This window comes from Chiloscyllium punctatum, chromosome 40, assembly GCF_047496795.1.
Source record: "Chiloscyllium punctatum isolate Juve2018m chromosome 40, sChiPun1.3, whole genome shotgun sequence".
NCBI classification, from domain to species: Eukaryota; Metazoa; Chordata; class Chondrichthyes; order Orectolobiformes; family Hemiscylliidae; genus Chiloscyllium; species Chiloscyllium punctatum.
Window position 1 is genome coordinate 20,083,041 of NC_092778.1, and position 25,766 is coordinate 20,108,806.

A 25,766-nucleotide genomic window follows, 5' to 3' on the forward strand; every position below is an offset into this window, starting at 1 on the left:
GGGATCATCACTATTTGCAAGTTCCCCTCAGAATGACACACCATCCTTGTCTGAAAATATATCACCATTTTCACTGAGTCATAGACTCATAGACATGTAAAGCATGGAGAAAGACCCTTCAGTCTGATTCGTCCATGCCTACCAGATATCCTGAATTAATCTAGTCCCACTTGTGAGCATTTGTCCAATATCCCTTTAAATCCTTCCTATCCATATACCCATCCAGATGACTTTTATATGTTGCAATTGTACCAGGCTCCACCACTTCATGCAGAAAGAGGCCATTCGGCCTAACGGGTTTATGTTAACTCTCTGAAGAGCATCCCATGCAGACCCACCCCCTATCCCTGTATCCATTACTCTGTATCTCCACATTTCCCATGACTAATCCACCTAACCTGCACATCCCTGGACACTACGGGGAAATTTAGCATGGCCCATTGGATAGTGATAGATTCGTCATAAAGAGTCATAGAGATTTACAGCACAGAAATAGACTCTTCAGTCCAATTTGTCCATGTCTACCTGATATTCTAAATTTATCAAGTCCCATTTTCCAACACTTGGCCCATATCGCTCTAAACTCTTCCTATTCATAATCACATCCAGATGCCATTTAAATGTTGTATTTGTACCAGTCTCCACCATTTCATCTGTTAGCTTATTCCATACATGCACCATCCTCTGTGTGAAAGGTTTGCTCCTTAGGTCCCTTTAAAATCTATTCCCTCTCACTTTAAAACCTGTGCCCTCTAGTTTTGGACTACCTTACTCTGGGGAAAAAAATACCTTGTCTATTTATCTTATCCATGCCCCTGATGATTTTATAAACCTCTATAAAGTCGCCCCTCAGCCTCCGACGCTCCAGGGAAAATAACCCCAGTCCATTCAGCCTCTCCTTATAGCTCAAGCCCTCCAATCCTGGCAACATCCTGGCAATTTTTCTTCTGAACCCTTTCAAGTTTCACATCTTTCCTATGGCATGGAGATCAGAACTGAACCAGAATTGTTGATGGATCAGAATCCTGGACCTCCCATCCCAACCACGGGCCTACTTAAAGCCCAAGGAGTGTCCTCTCCAGGACAATTAAGGATACATTGGTCAAGCCAGAGACATTACATCCCATGAACATATAGAAATAAACTAGGGAAGGCCAATTTTAATGGACAAGTATTTTCAGCATGTCAGCTTCAGGCTTCTTGTTTCTACAGTCCTGGAGAAAATGAGATGTGATTTCACCTCAAATGAAGGCCCAGGTCATGAAGCAGAAGGCTTGGAACTTGGGAGATTGAATAAGGCTATGACCACATTGAGATGCTGGCAAGAGAATACAGGTCATCTAGACATACCGATTTGACCTTGGATATTCTCGATGGAGTTCGAACCAGAAGAAAGATACACTTTCACAACAAGAAAACAAAAACTTGTGCCCATCATAAATACACCATTAAGGAAATAACATTGTGCAGTTAGATGATGCCTTTTATGACTACAGAGGGCCCCTGAAGAAAAAGCAGTAGCCAATTTGAACACATGAAGTTACCCCAAAGAACAAATGGACTATGCCAGGTAGACTGTTTTTGTGATGTTGATCAAGGGATAAGAGTTGACCAGGATAGTTGGTCTGTCCACGCAGAGGGCAGAGAGACAGCACCTCCAATAGTGCAGCACTCCCTGGCACCTCCAATAATGCAGCACTTCCTGGCAATTCCAAGCGTGCAGCATTCCCGGGCACCTCCAATAATGCAGCACACCCTGGCGCCTCTAATAATGCAGCACTCGCTAACACCTCCAATAATGCAGCACTCGCTAACACCTCCAATAAGGCAGCGCTCCCTGGCACCTCCAATAATGCAGCACTCCCTGGCACCTCCAATACTGCAGCACTCGCTGACACCTCCAATAATGCAGAACTCCCTGGCAACTCCAATAATGCAGCACACCCTGGCACCTCCAATAATGCAGCACTCACTAACACCTCCAATAATGCAGCATACCCTGGCACCTCCAATAATGCAGCAATCCCAGGCACATTCAATAATGCAGTACCTCCTGGCACCACGAATAATGCAGCACTCCCTGACACCTCCAATAATGCAGCACTCCCTGACAACTTCAATAATGCAGCACTTCCTGACACCTCCAATAATGCAGCGCTCCCTGACACCAAAATTAATGCAGTATTCCCTGACACTTCCAATAATGCAGCATTCCCTGACACCTCCAATAATGCAGCACTCCCTGACACCAACTAAATTGCAGCACTCCGTGGCACCTCCAATAATGCAGTATTCCCTGACACGTCCAATAATGCAGCATTCCCTAGCACCTCCAATAATGCAGCACTCCCTGACACTTCCAATAATGCAGCATTTGCTGATACCTACAATAATGCGGCATTCCCTGACAGGTTCAATAATGCAGCACTCCCTGACACCTCCAATAATGCAGCACTTCCTGACACCTACAGTAATGCAGTATTCCCTGACACGTCCAACACTGCAGCATTCCCAGAAACCTCCAATAATGTAGCACTTCCTGACACTTCCAATAATGCAGCATTCCCTGGCACCTCCAACAATGCAGCATTCCCTGACACATCCAATAATGCAGCACGCGCTGACACCGACAGTAATGCAGTATTCCCTGAAACCTCCAATAATAATGCACTCCCAGACACCTCCAATAATGCAGTATTCCCTGGCAACTCCAATAATGCAGCACTCCCTGGCACATTCATAAATTCAGCACCTCCTGGCACCTCCAATAATGCAGCACTCCCTGACACCTCCAATAATGCAGCACACCCTGGCACCTCCAGTAATGCAGCACTCCCTGGCACATTCAACAATGCAGCACCTCCTAGCACCTCCAATAATGCAGCGATCCCTGGCACCTCCAATAATGCAGCACTCCCTGACACCTCCAATAATGCAGCTTTCCCTGATACCTCCAATAATGCAGCACTCCCTGACAACTCCAATACTGCTGCACACCCTGACACCTCCAAACATGCAGGACTCCCTGACACCTCCAGTAATGCTGCACTCCCTGACACCTCCAATAATGGAGCACTCCCTGACACCTTCAATAATGCACAACTCCCCGACACCTCCAATAATGCAGCACTCCCTGAAACTTCCAATAATGCAGCACTCGCTGATACCGACAGTAATGCGGTATTACCTGACACTTCCAATAATGCAGCACGCGCTGGCATCTACAGTAATGCAATATTCCCATAAACCTTCAATAATGCACCACTCCCAGTCACCTCCAACAGTGCAGTATTCCCTGACACCTCCAATAATGCAGCACTCCCTGACAACTTCAATAATGCAACACTTCCTGACACCTCCAATAGTGCAGCGCTCCCTGACACCTACAATAATGCAGCAATCCCTGGCACCTCCAATAATGCAGCACTCCCTGCCGCCTCCAATAAGGAAGCATTCCCTGACACATCCAATAATGCAGCATTCTCTGACACTTCCAATAATGCAGCACGTGCTGGCACCTACAGTAATGCAATATTTCTTAAACCTGCAATAATGCACCACTCCCAGTCACCTCCAACAGTGCAGTATTCCCTGACACCTCCAATAATGCAACACTCCCTGGCACATTCAATAATGCAGCACCTCCTGTCACGTCCAATAAAGCAGCACTCCCTGACACCTCCAATAATGCAGCACACCCTGGCACCTCCAATAATGCAGCACTCCCTGACACCTCCAATAATGCAGCACTCCCTAACACCTCCAATAATGCAGCACTCCCTGACACCTCCAATAATGCAGCACACCCTGGCACCTCCAGTAATGCAGCACTCCCTGGCACATTCAACAATGCAGCACCTCCTAGCACCTCCAATAATGCAGCGCTCCCTGGCACCTCCAATAATGCAGCACTCCCTGACACCTCCAATAATGCAGCTTTCCCTGATACCTCCAATAATGCAGCACTCCCTGACAACTCCAATACTGCTGCACACCCTGACACCTCCAAACATGCAGGACTCCCTGACACCTCCAGTAATGCTGCACTCCCTGACACCTCCAATAATGGAGCACTCCCTGACACCTTCAATAATGCACAACTCCCCGACACCTCCAATAATGCAGCACTCCCTGAAACTTCCAATAATGCAGCACTCGCTGATACCGACAGTAATGCGGTATTACCTGACACTTCCAATAATGCAGCACGCGCTGGCATCTACAGTAATGCAATATTCCCATAAACCTTCAATAATGCACCACTCCCAGTCACCTCCAACAGTGCAGTATTCCCTGACACCTCCAATAATGCAGCACTCCCTGACAACTTCAATAATGCAACACTTCCTGACACCTCCAATAGTGCAGCGCTCCCTGACACCTACAATAATGCAGCAATCCCTGGCACCTCCAATAATGCAGCACTCCCTGCCGCCTCCAATAAGGAAGCATTCCCTGACACATCCAATAATGCAGCATTCTCTGACACTTCCAATAATGCAGCACGTGCTGGCACCTACAGTAATGCAATATTTCTTAAACCTGCAATAATGCACCACTCCCAGTCACCTCCAACAGTGCAGTATTCCCTGACACCTCCAATAATGCAACACTCCCTGGCACATTCAATAATGCAGCACCTCCTGTCACGTCCAATAAAGCAGCACTCCCTGACACCTCCAATAATGCAGCACACCCTGGCACCTCCAATAATGCAGCACTCCCTGACACCTTCAATAATGCACAACTCCCCGACACCTCCAATAATGCAGCACTCCCTGACACCTCCAATAATTCAGAATTCTCTGACACCTCCAATAATGCAGCACTCCCTGACACCCCCAATAATGCAGCAATCCTTGGCACCTCCAATAATGCAGCACTCCCTGGCACCGGCAATAATGCAGCACACCCTGACACCTCCAAAAATGCAGGACTCCCGGACACCTCCAGTAATGCAGCACTCCCTGACACCTCCAATACTGGAGCACTCCCTGACACGTCCAGTAATGCAGCGCACCCTGGCATCTCTAATAATGCAGTACACCCTGACACCTCCAAACATGCAGTATTCCCTGACACATCCAATAACGCAGCATTCCCTGACACCTCCAATAATGCAGCATTCCCTGACACCTACAGTAATGCAGCATTCCCTGACACCTCCAAACGTGCAGCACTCCGTGGCACCTCCGATTATGCAGCACTCCCTGACACCTACAGTAATGCAGCACTCGCTGATACATACAGTAATGCAGTATTCCCTGACTCGTCCAATAATGCAGAACTCCCTGACTCCTCCAATAATGCAGAACTCGCTGACACCTACAGTAATGCAGCATTCCCTGACACGTCCAATACTGCAGCATTCCCTGACACCTCCAATAATGCAGCACTCCCTGACACCTCCTATAATGCAGCACTTCCTGATAACTCCAATAATGCAGCATTCCCTGGCACCTCCAAAAATGCAGCATTCCCTGGCACCTTCAATAATGCAGCGCTCCCTGACACCTTCAATAATGCAGCACTTTCTGACACCTCCAATAATGCAGCAATCCCTTGTACCTTCAATAATGCAGCACTCCCTGACATCTCAAATAATGCAGCACTCCCTTGTTCCTCCAATAATGCAGCACTTCCTGGCATCTTCAATAATGCAGCACCCCCTGGCACCTCCAATAATGCAGCACACCCTGGCACCTCCAATAATGCAGCACTCCCTGACACCTCCAATAATGCAGCATTCTCTGACACCTCCAATAATGCAGCACTCCCTGACACCCCCAATAATGCAGCATTCCCTGACCTCTCCAATAATGCAGCACTCCCTGACACCTCCAATAATGAGGCATTCCCTGACACCTCCAATAATGTAGCGCTCCCTGACACCTTCAATAATGCAGCACTTCCTGACACCTCCAATAATGCAGCACTTCCTGACACCTCCAATAATGCAGCATTCCTTGACACCTCCAATAATGCAGCACTCCCTGACATCTCAAATAATGCAGCACTCCCTTGTTCCTCCAATAATGCAGCACTTCCTGGCATCTTCAATAATGCAGCACCCCCTGGCACCTCCAATAATGCACTATTTCCCTGACACCTCCAATAATGCAGCACTCCCTGGCACCTGCAATAATGCAGCACTCCCTGACACCTCCATTAATGCAGCACTCCCTGACACCTCCAATAATGCAGCACACCCTGGCACCTCCAATAATGCAGCACTCCCTGACACCTCCAATAATGCAGCATTCTCTGACACCTCCAATAATGCAGCACACCCTGACACCTCCAAACATGCAGGACTCCCGGACACCTCCAGTAATGCAGCACTCCCTGACATCTCCAATACTGGAGCACTCCCTGACACGTCCAGTAATGCAGCGCACCCTGGCACATCTAATAATGCAGTACACCCTAACACCTCCAAACATGCAGTATTCCCTGACACGTCCAATAACGCAGCATTCCCTGACACCTCCAATAATGCAGCATTCCCTGACACTTCCAATAATGAGGACGCGCTGACACCTACAGTAATGCAGTATTCCCTGAAACCTCGAATAATGCACCACCCCCAGACACCTCCAACAGTGCAGTATTCCCTGACATCTCCAATAATGCAGCACTCCCTGACACCTTCTATAATGCAGCACTTGCTGACACCTCCATTAATGCAGCATTCCCTGACCTCTCCAATAATGCAGCACTCCCTGACACCTCCAATAATGCAGCATTCCTTGACACCTCCAATAATGCGGCAATTCCTGACACCTCCAAGAATGCAGCATTTCCTGATAACTCCAACAATGCAGCATTCCCTGGCACCTCCAAAAATGCAGCATTCCCTGGCACCTTCAATAATGCAGCGCTCCCTGACACCTCCAATAATGCAGCACTTTCTGACACCTCCAATAATGCAGCAATCCCTTGTACCTTCAATAATGCAGCACTCCCTGACATCTCAAATAATGCAGCACTCCCTTGTTCCTCCAATAATGCAGCACTTCCTGGCATCTTCAATAATGCAGCACCCCCTGGCACCTCCAATAATGCACTATTTCCCTGACACCTCCAATAATGCAGCACTCCCTGGCACCTGCAATAATGCAGCACTCCCTGACACCTCCATTAATGCAGCATTCTCTGACACCTCCAATAATGCAGCACTCCCTGACACCCTCAATAATACAGCAATCCTTGGCACCTCCAATAATGGAGCACTCCCTGACATCTCAAATAATGCAGCACACCCTGACACCTCCATTAATGCAGCACTCCCTGGCACCTCCAATAATGCAGCACACCCTGGCACCTCCAATAATGCAGCACTCCCTGACACCTCCAATAATGCAACATTCTCTGACACCTCCAATAATGCAGCACTCCCTGACACCCCCAATAATGCAGCAATCCTTGGCACTCCAATAATGCAGCACTCCTGACATCTCAAATAATGCAGCACACCCTGACACCTCCAAACATGCAGGACTCCCGGACACCTCCAGTAATACAGCACTCCCTGACATCACCAATACTGGAGCACTCCCTGACACGTCCAGTAATGCAGCGCACCCTGGCACCTCTAATAATGCAGTACACCCTAACACCTCCAAACATGCAGTATTCCCTGACACGTCCAATAATGCAGCATTCCCTGACACCTCCAATAATGCAGCATTCCCTGACACCTCCAAACATGCAGCACTCCGTGGCACCTCCAATTATGCAGCACTCGCTGATACATACAGTAATGCAGTATTCCCTGAAACCTCGAATAATGCACCACCCCCAGACACCTCCAAAAGTGCAGTATTCCCTGACATCTCCAATAATGCAGCACTCCCTGACACCTTCTATAATGCAGCACTTCCTGACACCTCCATTAATGCAGCATTTCCTGACCTCTCCAATAATGCAGCACTCCCTGACACCTCCAATAATGAGGCATTCCCTGACACCTCCAATAATGCAGCGCTCCATGACACCTTCAATAATGCAGCACTTCCTGACACCTCCAATAATGCAGCATTCCTTGACACCTCCAATAATGCAGCAATTCCTGACACCTCCAAGAATGCAGCACTTCCTGATACATCCAATAATGCGGCATTCCCTGGCACCTCCAAAAATGCAGCATTCCCTGACACCTTCAATAATGCAGCACCCCCTGGCACCTCCAATAATGCACTATTTCCCTGACACCTTCAATAATGCAGCACTTTCTGACACCTCCAATAATGCAGCAATCCCTTGTATCTTCAATAATGCAGCACTCCCTTGTATCTTCAATAATGCAGCACTCACTGACACCTGCAGTAATGCAGCATTTCCTCACACCTCCATTAATGCAGCACTCCCTTGTTCCTCCAATAATGCAGCACTTCCTGGCATCTTCAATAATGCAGCACCCCCGGGCACCTCCAATAATGCACTATTTCCCTGACACCTCCAATAATGCAGCACTCCCTGGCACCTGCAATAATGCAGCACTCCCTGACACCTCCAATAATGCAGCACTCCCTGGCACCTCCAATAATGCAGCATTCTCTGACACCTCCAATAATGCAGCACTCCCTGACACCCTCAGTAATGCAGCAATCCTTGGCACCTCCAATAATGGAGCACTCCCTGACATCTCAAATAATGCAGCACACCCTGACACCTCCAAACATGCAGGACTCCCGGACACCTCCAATAATGCAGCACTCCCTGACACCTCCAATAATGGAGCACTCCCTGACACGTCCAGTAATGCAGTGCACCCTGGCACCTCTAATAATGCAGTACATCCTGACACCTCGAAACATGCAGTATTCCCTGACACATCCAATAATGCAGCATTCCCTGACACCTCCAAACATGCAGCACCCGGTGGCACCTCCAATTATGCAGTATTCCCTGACACTTCCAATAATGCAGCACTCGCTGATACATACAGTAATGCAGTAATCCCTGACACGTCCAATAATGCAGCACTCCCTGACTCCTCCAATAATGCAGCACTCCCTGACTCCTCAAATAATGCAGCACTCGCTGACAGCTACAATAATGCAGCATTCCCTGACACGTCCAATACTGCAGCATTCCCTGACACCTCCAATAATGCAGCACACCCTGACACTTCCAATAATGCAGCGCTCCCTGACACCTTCAATAATGCAGCACTTCCTGACACCTCCAATAATGCAGCATTCCTTGGCACCTCCAATAATGCAGCAATTCCTGACACCTCCAAGAATGCAGCACTTCCTGATACATCCAATAATGCAGCATTCCCTGGCACCTCCAAAAATGCAGCATTCCCTGACACCTTCAATAATGCAGCATTCCCTGGCACCTTCAATAATGCAGCAATCCCTTGTACCTTCAATAATGCAGCACTCCCTTGTACCTTCAATAATGCAGCACTCCCTGGCACCTCTAATAATGCAGCACTCACTGACACCTGCAGTAATGCATCATTTCCTCACACCTCCATTAATGCAGCATTCCCTTGTTCCTCCAATAATGCAGCACTCCCTGGCACCTCCAATAATGCAGCACCCCCTGACACCTCCAATAATGCAGCACTCCCTGGCACCTGCAATAATGCAGCACTCCCTGACACCTCCATTAATGCAGCACTCCCTGGCACCTCCAATAATGCAGCATTCTCTGACACCTCCAATAATGCAGCACTCCCTGACACCCCCAATAATGCAGCAATCCTTGGCACCTCCAATAATGCAGCACTCCCTGACATCTCAAATAATGCAGCACACACTGACACCTCCAAACATGCAGGACTCCTGGACACCTCCAATAATGCAGCACTCCCTGACACCTCCAATAATGCAGCACTCCCTGACACCTCCAATAATGGAGCACTCCCTGACACGTCCAGTAATGCAGTGCACCCTGGCACCTCTAATAATGCAGTACACCCTGACACCTCCAAACATGCAGTAATTCCCTGACTCGTCCAATAATGCAGCATTCCCTGACACCTCCAATAATGCAGCATTCCCTGACACCTCCAAACATGCAGCACTCCGTGGCACCTCCAAGTATGCAGCACTCACTGACACCTACAGTAATGCAGCATTCCCTGACACGTCCAATACTGCAGCATTCCCTGATACCTCCAATAATGCAGCACTCCCTGACACTTCCAATAATGCGACACTCGCTGATACATACAGTAATGCAGTATTCCCGGACACGTCCAATAATGCAGCACGCCCTGACGCCTTCAAAAATGCAGCGCTCCCTGGCACCTCCAATAATACAGCACTCCATTACACCTTCAATAATGCAGCACTTCCTAACAACTCCAATAATGCAGCATTCCCTGGCACCTCCAATAATGCAGCACTCCCTGACAACTCCAATACTGCTGCACACCCTGACACCTCCAAACATGCAGGACTCCCTGAAACCTCCAGTAATGCAGCTCTCCCTGACACCTCCAATAATGGAGCACTGCATGACACCTCCAATAATGCAGCATACCCTGACGCCTCCAATAATGCAGCACTCCCTGACACCTCCAATAATGCAGCACTCCCTGACACTTACAGTCATGCACTATTCCCTGACGCATCCAATAACACAGCATTCCCTAGCACCACCAATAACGCAGCACTCCCTGAAACTTCCAATAATGCAACACTCGCTGATACCTACAGTAATGCAGTATTCCCTGACACTGCCAATAATGCAGCACGCACTGGCACGTACAGTAATGCAATATTCCCTTAAACCTCCAATAATGCACCACTCCCAGTCACCCCCAACAGTGCACTATTCCCTGACACCTCCAATAATGCAGCACTCCCTGACACCTCCAATAATGCAGCACTCCCTGACACCTCCAATAATGCAGCATTCCCTGGCACCTCCAATAATGCAGCACTCCCTGACAACTCCAATACTGCTGCACGCCCTGACACCTCCAAACATGCAGGACTCCCTGAAAACTCCAGTAATGCAGCTCTCCCTGACACCTCCAATAATGGAGCACTGCATGACACCTCCAATAATGCAGCATACCGTGACGCCTCCAATAACGCAGCATACCCTGACGCCTCCAATAACGCAGCACTCGCTGACACCTACAATAATGTTGTATTCCCTGACACCTCCAATAATGCAGCACTCCCTGACACTTACAGTCATGCACTATTCCCTGACGCATCCAATAACACAGCATTCCCTAGCACCACAATAACGCAGCACTCCCTGAAACTTCCAATAATGCAGCACTCGCTGATACCTACAGTAATGGAGTATTCCCTGACACTGCCAATAATGCAGCACGCGCTGGCACGTACAGTAATGCAATATTCCCTTAAACCTCCAATAATGCACCACTCCCAGTCACCCCCAACAGTGCACTATTCCCTGACACCTCCAATAATGCAGCACTCCCTGACAACTTCAATAATGCAGCACTTCCTGACACCACCAATAATGCAGCATTCCCTGACACCTCCAATAATGCAGTACCCCTCGAAAACGTCAATAATGCAGCACTTCCTGAAACTTCCAATAATGCAGCACTCGCTGTTACCTACAGTAATGCAGTATTTGCTGACACTTCCAATAATGCAGCACGTGCTGGCACGTACAGTAATGCAATATTCCCTTAAACCTCCAAGAATGCACCACTCCCAGTCACCTCCAACAGTGCACTATTCCCTGACACCTCCAATAATGCAGCACTCCCTGACAACTTCAATAATGCAGCACTTCCTGACACCTCCAATAATGCAGCGCTCCCTGACACCTTCAATAATGCATAAATTTCTGACACCTACATTAGTGCAGCACTCCATTGTACTATCAATAATGCAGCACTCCCTGGCACCTCCAATAATGCAGCACTCCCTGGCCCCTTCAATAATGCAGCACTCCCTGGCACCTGCAATAATGAAGCACTCCCTGACACCTCCAATAATGCAGCACACCCTTGCACCTCCAATAATGCAGCTCTCCCTGACACCTCCAATAATGCAGCACGCACTGACACCTCCAATAATGCAGCACTCCCTGGCATCTTCAATAATGCAGCAATCCGTGGCACCTCCAATAATGCAGTATTTCCCTGACACCTCCATTAATGCAGCACTCCCTGACACCTCCAATAATGCAGCACTCCCTGGCACCTCCAATAATGCAGCACTCCCTGACACCTGCGATAATGCAGCACTTCCTGACAGCTACATTATTGCATCATTCCCTGACACCTCCAATAATGCAGCACCTCCTGGACCTCCAATAATGCAGCATTCCCTGGCACCTCCAATAATGTAGCATTCCCTGACACCTTCAATAATGCAGCATTCCCTGACACCTTCAATAACGCAGCAATCAGTGACACCTACAGTAATGCAGCATCCCCTCACACCTACGTTAATGCAGCACTCCCTTGTACCTTCAATAATGCAGCATTCCCTAACACTTCCAATAATGCAGCAATCCCTGACACTTGCAATAATGCAGCAATCCCTGACACATCCAATAATCCAGCACTCCCTGGCACCTGCAATAATGCAGCATTCCCTGGCACCTGCAATAATGCAGCATTCCCTCACACATCCAATAATGCAGCACTCACTGACACTTCCAGTAATGCAGTATTCCCTAACACATTCAATAATGCAGCACTCGCTGACACCTCCAATAATGTAGCATTCCCTGACACCTCTAATAATGCAGCACTCACTGACACCTGCAGTAATGCAGCATTCCCTCACACCTCCAAGAATGCAGCACTCCCTTGTACCTTCAATAATGCAGCACTCCCTGGCACCTCCAATAATGCAGTATTTCTCTGACACCTCCAAACATGCAGCACACCCTGGCACTTGCAATAATGCAGCACACCCTTGCACCTCCAATAAAGCAGCACTTCCTGACACCTTCAATAATGCAGCACTCCCTGACACCTCCAAAAATGCAGCACACCCTGGCACCTCCAATAATGCAGCATTTCCCTGACACCTTCAATAATGCGGGACTCCCTGGCACCTCCAATGATGCAGTATTTCTCTGACACCTCCAAACATGCAGCACACCCTGGCACCTGCAATAATGCAGCACACCCTTGCACCTCCAATAATGCAGCACACCCTGCCACCTCCAATAATGCAGCATTTCCCTGACACCTTCAATAATGCGGGACTCCCTGGCACCTCCAATAATGCAGTATTTCTCTGACGCCTCCAAACATGCAGCACACACTGGCACCTGCAATAATGCAGCACACCCTTGCACCTCCACTAACGCAGCACTTCCTGGCACCTTCAATAATGCAGCACTCCCTGACACCTCCAATAATGCAGCATACCCTGGCACCTCCAATAATGCAGCATTTCCCTGACACCTTCAATAATGCGACACTCCCTGACACCTTCAATAATGCAGCACACCCTGGCACCTGCAATAATCCATGACAGCTCCAATAATGCAGCATTCCCTGACACCTCCAATAATGCAGCACTCGCTGACACCTACAATAATGCAGTATTCCCTGACACCTCCAATAGTGCAGCACTTCCTGGCACCTGCAATAATGCAGCACTCCCTGACACCTCCAATAATGCAGCACACCCTGGCACCTCCAATAATGCAGCATTTCCCTGACACCTCCAATAATGCAGCACTCACTGACACCGACAGTAATGCAGCATTTCCCTGACACCTCCAATAATGCAGCACTTCCTCACACCTCCAATAATGCAGCATTCCCTGGCACCTCCAATAATGCAGCATTCCCTGACACCTCCAGTAATGCAGCACTCAGTGACACCTACAGTAATGCAGCATTCCCTCACACCTCCAATAATGCAGCACTCCCTGGCACCTTCAATAATGCAGCACTCCCTGCTATCTCCAAAAATGCTGTATTTCCCTGACACTTCCAATAATGCAGAACTCCCTGGCACCTGCAATAATGCAGCACTCCCTGACACCTCCAATAATGCAGCACACCCTTGCACCTCCAATAATGCAGCACTATCTGGCACCTCCAATAATGCAGAATACCCGGACACCTCCAATAATGCATCACTCGCTGACACCTAAAATAATGCAGTATTCCCTGACACCTCCAATAATGCAGCACTCCCTGACATCTCCAAACATGCAGCACTCCATGGCACCTCCAATAATGCAGCACTCCCTGACACTTACAGTAATGCACTATTCCCTGACGCATCCAATAACACAGCATTCCCGAGCACCACCAATAATGCAGCACTCCCTGAACTTCCAATAATGCAGCACTCACTGATACCTACAGTAATGCAGTATTCCCTGACACTTCCAATAATGCAGCACGCGCTAGCACGTACAGTAATGCAATATTCCCGTAAAGCTCCAATAATGCACCACTCCCAGTCACCTCCAACAGTGCACTATTCCCTGACACCTCCAATAATGCAGCACTCCCTGACAACGTCAATAATGCAGCACATCCTGACACCTCCAATAATGCAGCGCACCCTGACACCTTCAATAATGCATAAATTTCTGACACCTACGTTAGTGCAGCACTCCATTGTACTATCAATAATGCAGCACTAACTGGCACCTCCAATAATGCAGCAGACCCTGGCCCCTCAAACAATGCAGCACTCCCTGGCACCTCCAATAATGCAGTATTTCCCTGACACTTCCAAGCATGCAGTACACCCTGGCACCTGCAACAATGCAGCACTTCCGGAGACCTCCAATAATGCAGCATTCCCTGACACCTACAATAATGCAGTATTCCCTGACACCTCCAATAATGCAGCACATCCTGGCACCTGCAATAATGCAGCATTTCCCTGACACCTCCAATAATGCAGCACTCACTGACACCGACAGTAATGCAGCATTTCCCTGACACCTCCAATAATGCAGCACTTCCTCACACCTCCAATAATGCAGCACTCCCTGGCACCTCCAATAATGCAGTATTTCCCTGACACTTCCAAGCATGCAGTACACCCTGGCACCTGCAACAATGCAGCACTTCCGGAGACCTCCAATAATGCAGCAATCCCTGACACCTACAATAATGCAGTATTCCCTGACACCTCCAATAATGCAGCACATCCTGGCACCTGCAATAATGCAGCATTTCCCTGACACCTCCAATAATGCAGCACTCACTGACACCGACAGTAATGCAGCATTTCCCTGACACCTCCAATAATGCAGCACTTCCTCACACCTCCATTAATGCAGCATTCCCTGGCACCTCCAATAATGCAGCATTCCCTGACACCTCCAGTAATGCAGCACTCAGTGACACCTACAGTAATGCAGCATTCCCTCACACCTGCAATAATGCAGCACTCCCTGGCACCTTCAATAATGCAGCACTCCCTGCCATCTCCAAAAATGCTGTATTTCCCTGACACATCCAATAATGCAGCATTCCCTGGCACCTCCAATAATGCAGCATTCCCTGACACCTCCAGTAATGCAGCACTCAGTGACACCTACAGTAATGCAGCATTCCCTCACACCTGCAATAATGCAGCACTCCCTGGCACCTTCAATAATGCAGCACTCCCTGCCATCTCCAAAAATGCTGTATTTCCCTGACACATCCAATAATGCAGTACTCCCTGGCACCTGCAATAATGCAGCACTCCCTGACACCTCCAATAATGCAGCACACCCTTGCACCTCCAATAATGCAGCACTCCCGGGCACCTCCAATAATGCAGCATTTCCCTGACACCTCCAATAATGCAGCACTCGATAGCACCTCCAATAATGCAGAATTCCCGGACACCTCCAATAATGCATCACTCGCTGACACCTAAAATAATGCAGTATTCCCTGACACGTCCAATAATGCAGCATTCCCTGATACCTCCAATAATGCAGCACTCCCGGGCACCTCCAATAATGCAGCATTTCCCTGACACCTCCAATAATGCAGCACTCGATAGCACCTCCAATAATGCATCACTCGCTGACACCTAAAATAATGCAGTATTCCCTGACACGTCCAATAATGCAGCATTCCCTGACACCTCCAATAATGCAGCATTCCCTGACACCTCCAATAATGCAGCACTCCCTGACATCTCCAAACATGCAGCACTCCATGGCACCTCCAATAATGCAGCACTCCCTGACACTTACAGTAATGCACTATTCCCTGACGCATCCAATAACGCAGCATTCCCGAGCACCACCAATAATGCAGCACTCCCTGAACTTCCAATAATGCAGCACTCGCTGATACCTACAGTAATGCAGTATTCCCTGACACTTCCAATAATGCAGCACGCGCTGGCACGTACAGTAATGCAATATTCCCGTAAAGCTCCAATAATGCACCACTCCCAGTCACCTCCAACAGTGCACTATTCCCTGACACCTCCAATAATGCACCACTCCCTGACAACGTCAATAATGCAGCACATCCTGACACCTCCAATAATGCAGCGCACCCTGACACCTTCAATAATGCATAAATTTCTGACACATACGTTAGTGCAGCACTCCATTGTACTATCAATAATGCAGCACTAACTGGCACCTCCAATAATGCAGCACACCCTTGCACCTCCAATAATGCTGCACTGCCTGGCACCTCCAATAATGCAGTATTTCCCTGACACTTCCAAGCATGCAGTACACCCTGGCACCTGCAACAATGCAGCACTTCCAGAGACCTCCAATAATGCAGCAATCCCTGACACCTACAATAATGCAGTATTCCCTGACACCTCCAATAATGCAGCACTTCCTGACACCTACAAACATGCAGCACTCCGTGGCACCTACACTAATGCAGCACTCCCTGACACCTACAGTAATGCAGTTTTCCCTGACATGTCCAATAATGCAGCATTCCCTAGCACCTCCAATAATGCAGCACTCCTTGACTCTTCCAATAATGCAGCACTCGCTGAAACCTACAATAATGCAGTATTCCCTGACTCGTCCAATACTGCAGCATTCCCTGACACCTCCAATACTGTAGCACACCCTGACACTTCCAATAATGCAGCACTCCCTGGCACCTCCAATAATGCAGCATTCCCTGACATATCCAGTAATGCAGCATTCCCTGACATGTCCAATAATGCAACACGCGCTGACACCTACGGTAATGGAGTATTCCCTGAAACCTCCAATAATGCACCACTGCCAGACACCTCCAATAGTGCAGTATTCCCGGACACCTCCAATAATGCAGCACGTCCTGGCACCTCCAATAATGCAGCATTCCCTGGCACCTCCAAAAATGCAGCACTTCCTGACACCTCCATTAATGCAGCACTCCCTGACATCTCCAATAATGCAGCATTCCCTGGGACATTCAATAATGCAGCACTTCCTGACACCTCCAATAATGCAGCATACCCTGACACCTCCAATAATGCAGCCCTCCCTGGCACCTGCAATAATGCAGCACTCCCTGACACCTCCAATAATGCAGCACACCCTTGCACCTTCAATAATGCAGTATTTCCCTGACACCTCCAATAATGCAGCATTCCCTGGCACCTCCAATAATGCAGAATTTCCCTGACACCTCCAATAATGCAGCACTCCCTGGCACCTGCAATAATGCAGCACTCCCTGACACCTCCAATAATGCAGCACACCCTTGCATCTTCAATAATGCAGTATTTCCCTGACACCTCCAATAATGCAGCACTCCCTGGCACCTCCAATAATGCAGAATTTCCCTGACACCTCCAATAATGCAGCACTCCCTGGCACCTGCAATAATGCAGCACTCCCTGACACCTCCAATAATGCAGCATACCCTGACACCTCCAATAATGCAGCCCTCCCTGGCACCTGCAATAATGCAGCACTCCCTGACACCTCCAATAATGCAGCACACCCTTGCACCTTCAATAATGCAGTATTTCCCTGACACCTCCAATAATGCAGCACTCCCTGGCACCTCCAATAATGCAGAATTTCCCTGACACCTCCAATAATGCAGCACTCCCTGGCACCTGCAATAATGCAGCACTCCCTGACACCTCCAATAATGCAGCACACCCTTACACCTCCAATAATGCAGTATTTCCCTGACACCTCCAATAATGCAGCACTCCCTGGCACCTCCAATAATGCAGAATTTCCCTGACACCTCCAATAATGCAGCACACCCTGGCACCTGCAATAATGCAGCACTCCCTGACACCTCCAATAATGCAGTACACCCTTGCACCTCCAATAATGCAGTATTTCCCTGACACCTCCAATAATGCAGCACTCCCTGGCACCTGCAATAATGCAGCATAGCCTTGCACCTCCAATAATGCAGCACTCCCTGGCACTCCAATAATGCAGCATTTCACTGACACCTCCAATAATGCAGCACTCCCTGGCACCTCCAATAATGCAGAATTTCCCTGACACCTCCAATAATGCAGCACACCCTGGCACCTGCAATAATGCATCACTCCCTGACACCTCCAATAATGCAGTACACCCTTGCACCTCCAATAATGCAGTATTTCCCAGACACCTCCAATAATGCAGCACTCCCTGGCACCTGCAATAATGCAGCATAGCCTTGCACCTCCAATAATGCAGCACTCCCTGGCACTCCAATAATGCAGAATTTCACTGACACCTCCAAAAATGCAGCACTCGATGGCACCTCCAATAATGCAACATTCCCAGACACCTCCAAGAATGCAACACTCCCTGACACCTTCAATGATGCAGCGTTCCCTGACACGTCCAATAATGCAGCATTCTCTGACACCTGCAGTAATGCAGTATTCCCTGACACGTTCAATAATGCAGCACTCCGTGGCACCTCCAATAATGAAGCACTCCCTGACACCTACAGTAATGCAGTATTCCCTGACATGTCCAATAATGCAGCATTCTCTGATACCTCCAATAATGCAGCACTCCCTGACAACACCAATAATGAAGCATTGCCTGGCACCTCCAATAATGTGGCAGTCGCTGACACCTTCAATAATGCAGCACTCCCTGACTCCTTCAATAATGCACCACTCCCCGACACCTCCAATAATGCAGCACTCACTGGAACCTCCATTATTGCAGCATTCCCTGGCGACTCCAATAATGCAGCACTCCCTGACAACTCCAATAATGCTGCATTCCCTGCCACCTCCAATAATGCAGCAGTCCCTGGCACCTCCAATAATGCAGCACTCCCTGACACTTCCAATATTGCAGCACTCCCTGACACCTGCAATAATGCAGCATTCCCTGACACCTCCATTAATGCAGCACTCCCTGACACCTCCAATAATGCAGCACTCGCTGGCACCTGCAGTAATGCAATACCCCCTGACCCCTCCAATAATGCAGCACTCCCTGATACCTCCAATAATGCAGCACTCTCTGACACCTCCAATAATGCAGCATTCCCTAACACTTCCAATAATGCAGCACTCCCTGACACTTGCAATAATGCAGCACACCCTGTCACATCCAATAATCCAGCACTACCTGGCACCTCCAATAACGCAGCATTCCCTGTCACCTTTAATAATGCAGCATTCCCTCACACATTAAAAAATGCAGCACTCCCTGGCAGCTCCAAAAATGCAGCATTCCCTGACGCCTCCAATAATGCAGCACTCGCTGACACCTGCAGTAATGCAGTATTCCCTGGCACCTCCAATAATGCAGCACCATCTGGCACCTTCAATAACGCAGAACTCCCTAGCCCCTGCAATAATGCACTATTTCCCTGACACCTCCAATAATGCAGCACTCCCTGGCACCTGCAATAATGTAGCACACCTTTGCACCTCCAATAATGCAGCACTCCCTGGCACTCCAATAATGCAGCATTTCCCTGACACCTCCAAAAATGCATCACTCGATGGCACCTCCAATAATGCAACACTCCCTGACACCTTCAATGATGCAGCAATCCCAGACACCTTCAATAATGCAGCGCTCCCCGGCACCTTCAATAATGCAGCGCTCCCTGACACCTTCAATAATGCAGCACTTTCTGACACCTCCAATAATGCAGCATTCCCTGACACCTTCAATAATGCAGCATTCCCTGACACCTCCAATAATGCAGCATTTCCCTGACGCCTCCAATAATGCAGCACTCCCTGGGACGTCCAATAATGCAGCACTCGCTGACACCTCCAATAATGCAGCGCACAATGACGCCTTCAATAAGGCAGCACTCCCTGACACCTCCAATAATGCAGCACTCACTGACACCTGCAGTAATGCAGCATCCCCTCACACCTCCAAGAATGCAGCACACTCCCTGGCACCTCCAATAATGCAGCACCACCTGGCACCTTCAATAACGCAGAACTCCCTAGCCCCTCCAATAATGCACTATTTCCCTGACACCTCCAATAATGCAGCACTCGATGGCACCTCCAATAATGCAACATTCCCGGACACCTCCAATAATGCAGCACTCCATGATAGCTTCAATAATGCAACATTCCCTGACAAGTCCATGAATGCAGCACTCCCTGACACGTTCAATAATGCAGCATTCCCTGACACCTCCAATAATGCAGCATACACTGACACCTCCAATAATGCAGCACTCACTGGCACCCAGAGAAATGCAGTATTCCCTGACACCTTCAATAATGCAGCTCACCCTGACACCTACAAACATGCAGCACTCTGTGGCACCGACAGTAATGCAGCACTCCCTGACACCTACGGTAATGCAGTATTCCCTGACACAGCCAATAATGCGGCATTCCCTAGCACCTCCAATAATGCAGCACTCCTTGACACTTCCAATAATGCAGCACTCGCTGACACATACAGTAATGCAGTATTCCCTGACACGTCCAATAATGCACAACTCTCAGACACCTCCAATAGTGCGGTTTTCCCTGACACCTACAAAACCGTAGCACCCCCGGCACCTCCAATACTGCAGCACACCCTGGCACCTCCAATAATGCAGCACTCCCTGACACCTCCAACAATGCAGCACCTCCTGGCACCTCCAATAATGCAGCACTCCCTGACACCTTCAATAATGCAGCGCTACCTGGCACCTCCAATAATGCAGCACTCCCGTACACCTTCAATAATGCAGCACTTCCTGACATCTCCAATAATGCAGCTTTCCCTGACACCTCATATAATGCATCACTCCCTGACACCTCCAATAATGCAGCACTCCCTGACAACTCCAATACTGCTGCACACCCTGACACCTCCAAACATGCAGGACTCACTGAAACTTCCAGTAATGCAGCACTCCCTGACACCTCCAATAATGCAGCATACCCTGACACCTCCAATAATGCAGCATTCGCTGACACCTCCAATAATGCAGCATACCCTGACACCTCCAATAATGCAGCATTCGCTGACACCTCCAATAATGCAGTATTCCCTGACACATCCAATAATGCAGCATTCCCTGACACCTCCAATAATGCAGCACTCCCTGACATCTCCAAACATGCAGCACCCCATGGCACCTCCAATAATGCAGCACTCCCTGACACTTACAGTAATGCACTATTCCCTGACGCATCCAATAATGCAGCACTCCCTGACAACTTCAAGAATGCAGCACTTCCCGAAACTTCCAATAATGCAGCACTCGCGGATACCTACATTAATCTAGTATTCCCTTACACTTCCAATAATGCAGCATGCGCTGGCACGTGCAGTAATGCAATATTCCCTTAAACCTCCAATAATGCACCACTCCCTGACAACTTCAATAATGCAGCACTCCCTGACACCTTCAATAATGTATAAATGTAAGACACCTACATTAGTGCAGCACTCCATTGTACTTTCAATCATGCAGCACTAACTGGCACCTCCAATAATGCAGCATTCCCTGACACCTCCAATAATGCAGCTCTCCCGGCCACCTACAAACATGCAGCACTCCGTGGCACCTACACTAATGCAGCACTCCCTGACACCCACAGTAATTCAGTATTCCCTGACACGTCCAATAATGCAGCATTCCCATGCACCTCCAATAATGCTGCACTCCTTGACTCTTCCAATAATGCAGCACTCGCTGAAACCTACAGTAATGCAGTATTCCCTGACACGTCCAATACTGTAGCACACCCTGACACTTCCAATAATGCAGCACTCCCTGGCACCTCCAATAATGCAGCATTCCCTGACATATCCAGTAATGCAGCATTCCCTGACATGTCCAATAATGCAACACGCACTGACACCTACAGTAATGGAGTATTCCCTGAAACCTCCAATAATGCACCACTGCCAGACACCTCCAATAGTGCAGTATTCCCGGACACCTCCAATAATGCAGCACGTCCTGGCACCTCCAATAACGCAGCACTCCCTGACATCTCCAATAATGCAGCACTTCCTGACACCTCCATTAATACAGCACTCCCTGACATCTCCAATAATGCAGCATTCCCTGGCACATTCAATAATGCAGCACTCCCTGACACCTTCAATAATGCATCACTTCCTGACACCTCCAATAATGCAGCATACCCTGACACCTCCAATAATGCAGCACTCACTGTCACCTGCAGTAATGCAGCATTCCCTCACACTTCCATGAATGCAGCACTCCCTTGTACCTTCAATAATGCAGCACTCCCTTGTACCTTCAATAATGCAGCACCCCCGACACCTTCAATAATGCAGCACCCCGTGGCACCTCCAATAATGCAGCGTTCCCTGACAACACCAATAATGAAGCATTGCCGGGCACCTCCAAAAATGCAGCATTCCCTGACACCTTCAATAATGCAGCACTCCCTGACACCTCCAATAATGCTGCACTCCCTGGCACTTCCAATATTGCAGCACTCCCTGGCACCTCCAATAATGCAGCACTCCCTGACAACTCCAATAATGCAGCATTCCCTGACATCTGCAATAATGCAGTATTCCCGGACTCGTCCAATAATGCAGCATTCCATGATACCTCCAAAAATGCAGCAAACCCCTGGCACCTCCAATAATGCAGCATACCCTGACACCTCCAATAATGCAACACTCACTGACACCTAAAGTAATGCAGCATTCCCTCACACCTCCAATAGTGCAGCATTCCCTGGCACCTCCAACAATGCAGAACTCCCTGAAACTTCCAATAATGCAGCATTCCCTAGCACTCCCTGACACCTCCAAACATGCAGCACTCCCTGACACCTCCAATAATGCAGCACTTCCTGGCACCTCTAATAATGCAGCACTCCCTGACACCTTCAATAATGCGGCATTCCCTGACACCTCCAATATTGCAGCACTCCCTGACACCTCCAATAATGCAGCACTCACTGACACCTGCAGTAATGCAGTATTCCCTGACACGTCCAATAATGCAGCACTCCCTAACACTTCCAATAATGCAGCACTGCCTGACACTTGCAATAATGAAGCACTCCCTGACACATCCAATAATGCAGCACTCCCTGGCACCTCCAATAATGCAGCATTCCCTGTCACCTTTAATAATGCAGCACTCGCTGACACCTCCAATAATGCAGCACTCACTGACACCTACGGTAATGCGGCATTCCCTCCCACCTCTATTAATGCAGCACTCCTTTGTACCTTCAATAATGCAGCACTCCCTGGCTCCTCCAATAATGCAGCACCACCTGGCACCTTCAATAACGCAGAACTCCCTATCCCCTCCAATACTGCAGTATTTCCCTAACACCTCCAAGAATGCAGCACTCCCTGGCACCTGCAATAATGCAGCACACCCTTGCACCTCCAATAATGCAGCACTCCCTGGCACTCCAATAATGCAGCATTTCCCTGACACCTCCAAAAATGCAACACTCGATGGCACCTCCAAGAATTCAACACTCCCTGACACCTTCAATGATGCAGCATTCCCTGGCACCTCCAATAATGCAGCACTCACTGACACCTACAGTAATGCAGTATTCCCTGACACGCCCAATAATGCAGCACTCCGTGGCACCTCCAATAATGAAGCACTCCCTGACACCTACAGTGATGCAGTATTCCCTGACATGTCCAATAATGCAGCATTCTCTGACACCTCAAATAATGCAGCACTCCCTGACAACTCCAATAATTCAGCACACCCTTGCACCTCCAATCATGCAGCACTCCCTGGAACCTCCAATAATAACGCATTTCCCTGACAGCTCCAATAATGCAACACTCGATGGCCCCTCCAATAATGCAGCACTCCCTGACACCTCCAATAATGCAGCAATCCCTGGCACCTGCAATAATGCAGCACTCCCTAACACCTCCAATGATGCAGCATTTCCCTGACACCTCCAATAATGCAGCACTCGATGGCACCTCCAATAATGCAGCACTCCCTGACTCCTGCTATAATGCAGCACTTCCTGACACCTACATTATCGCATCATTCCCTGACACCTCCAATAATGCAGCACTTCCGGAGACCTCCAATAATGCAGCATTCCCTGGCACCTCCAATAATGCAGCATTTCCTCACACCTTCAATAATGCAGCATTCCCTGACACCACCAATAATGCAGCACTCAGTGACACCTACAGTAATGCAGCATCCCCTCACACCTCCATTAATGCAGCACTCCCTGGCACCTTCAATAATGCAGCACTCCCTGCCACCTCCAATAATGCAGTATTTCCCTGACACCTCCAATAATGCAGCACACCCTTGCACGTCCAATAATGCAGAACTCCCTGGCACCTCCAATAATGCAGCATTTCCCTGGCACCTCCAAGAATGCAGCACTCCATGACAGCACCAATAATGCAGCATTCCCTGACACCTCCAAGAATGCAGCACTCCCTGATACCTTCCATAATGCAGCATTCCCTGACACCTCCAATAATGCAGCATACACTGACACCTGCAATAATGCAGCATTCCCCCACAACTCCTATAATGCAGCACTTCCCGACACCTCCAATAATGCAGCACTTCCTGAGATCTCCAATAAAGCAGTATTCCCTGGCAACTCCAATAATGCAGCATTCCCTGACATGTCCAATAATGCAACACGCGCTGACACCTACAGTAATGCAGTATTCCCTGAAACCTCCAATAATGCAGCACTCCGTAGCACCTCCAAAAATGCTGCACTCCCTGACACCTACAGTAATGCAGTATTCCCTGACACGTCCAATAATGCAGCATTCTCTGACACCTTCAATAATGCAGCACTCCCTGGCATCTTCAATAGTGCAGCACTCGCTGACACCTCCAATAATGCAGCAAACCCTGGCACCTGCAATAATGCAGCACTCCCTGACACCTCCAATAATGCAGGAATCCCTGACACCTTCAATAATGCAGCATTTCCCTGACGCCTCCAATAATGCAGCACTCCCTGGGACGTCCAATAATGCTGCACTCACTGACACCTCCAATAATGCAGCGCACAATGACAACTTCAATAAGGCAGCACTCCCTGACATCTCCAATAATGCAGCACTCACTGACACCTGCAGTAATGCAGCATTCCCACACACCTCCATTAATACAACACTCCCTTGTACCGTCAGTAATGCAGCACTCCCTGGCACCTCCAATAATGCAGCACTCCCTGACATCTTCAATAGTGCAGCACTCGCTGACACCTCCAATAATGCAGCAATCCCTGGCACCTGCAATAATGCAGCACTCCCTGACACCTCCAATAATGCAGCAATCCCTGGCACCTGCAATAATGCAGCACTCCCTAACACCTCCAATAATGCAGCATTTCCCTGACACCTCCAATAATGCAGCACGCGATGGCACCTCCAATAATGCAGCACTCCCTGACACCTGCTATAATGTAGCACTTCCTGACACCTACATTATTGCA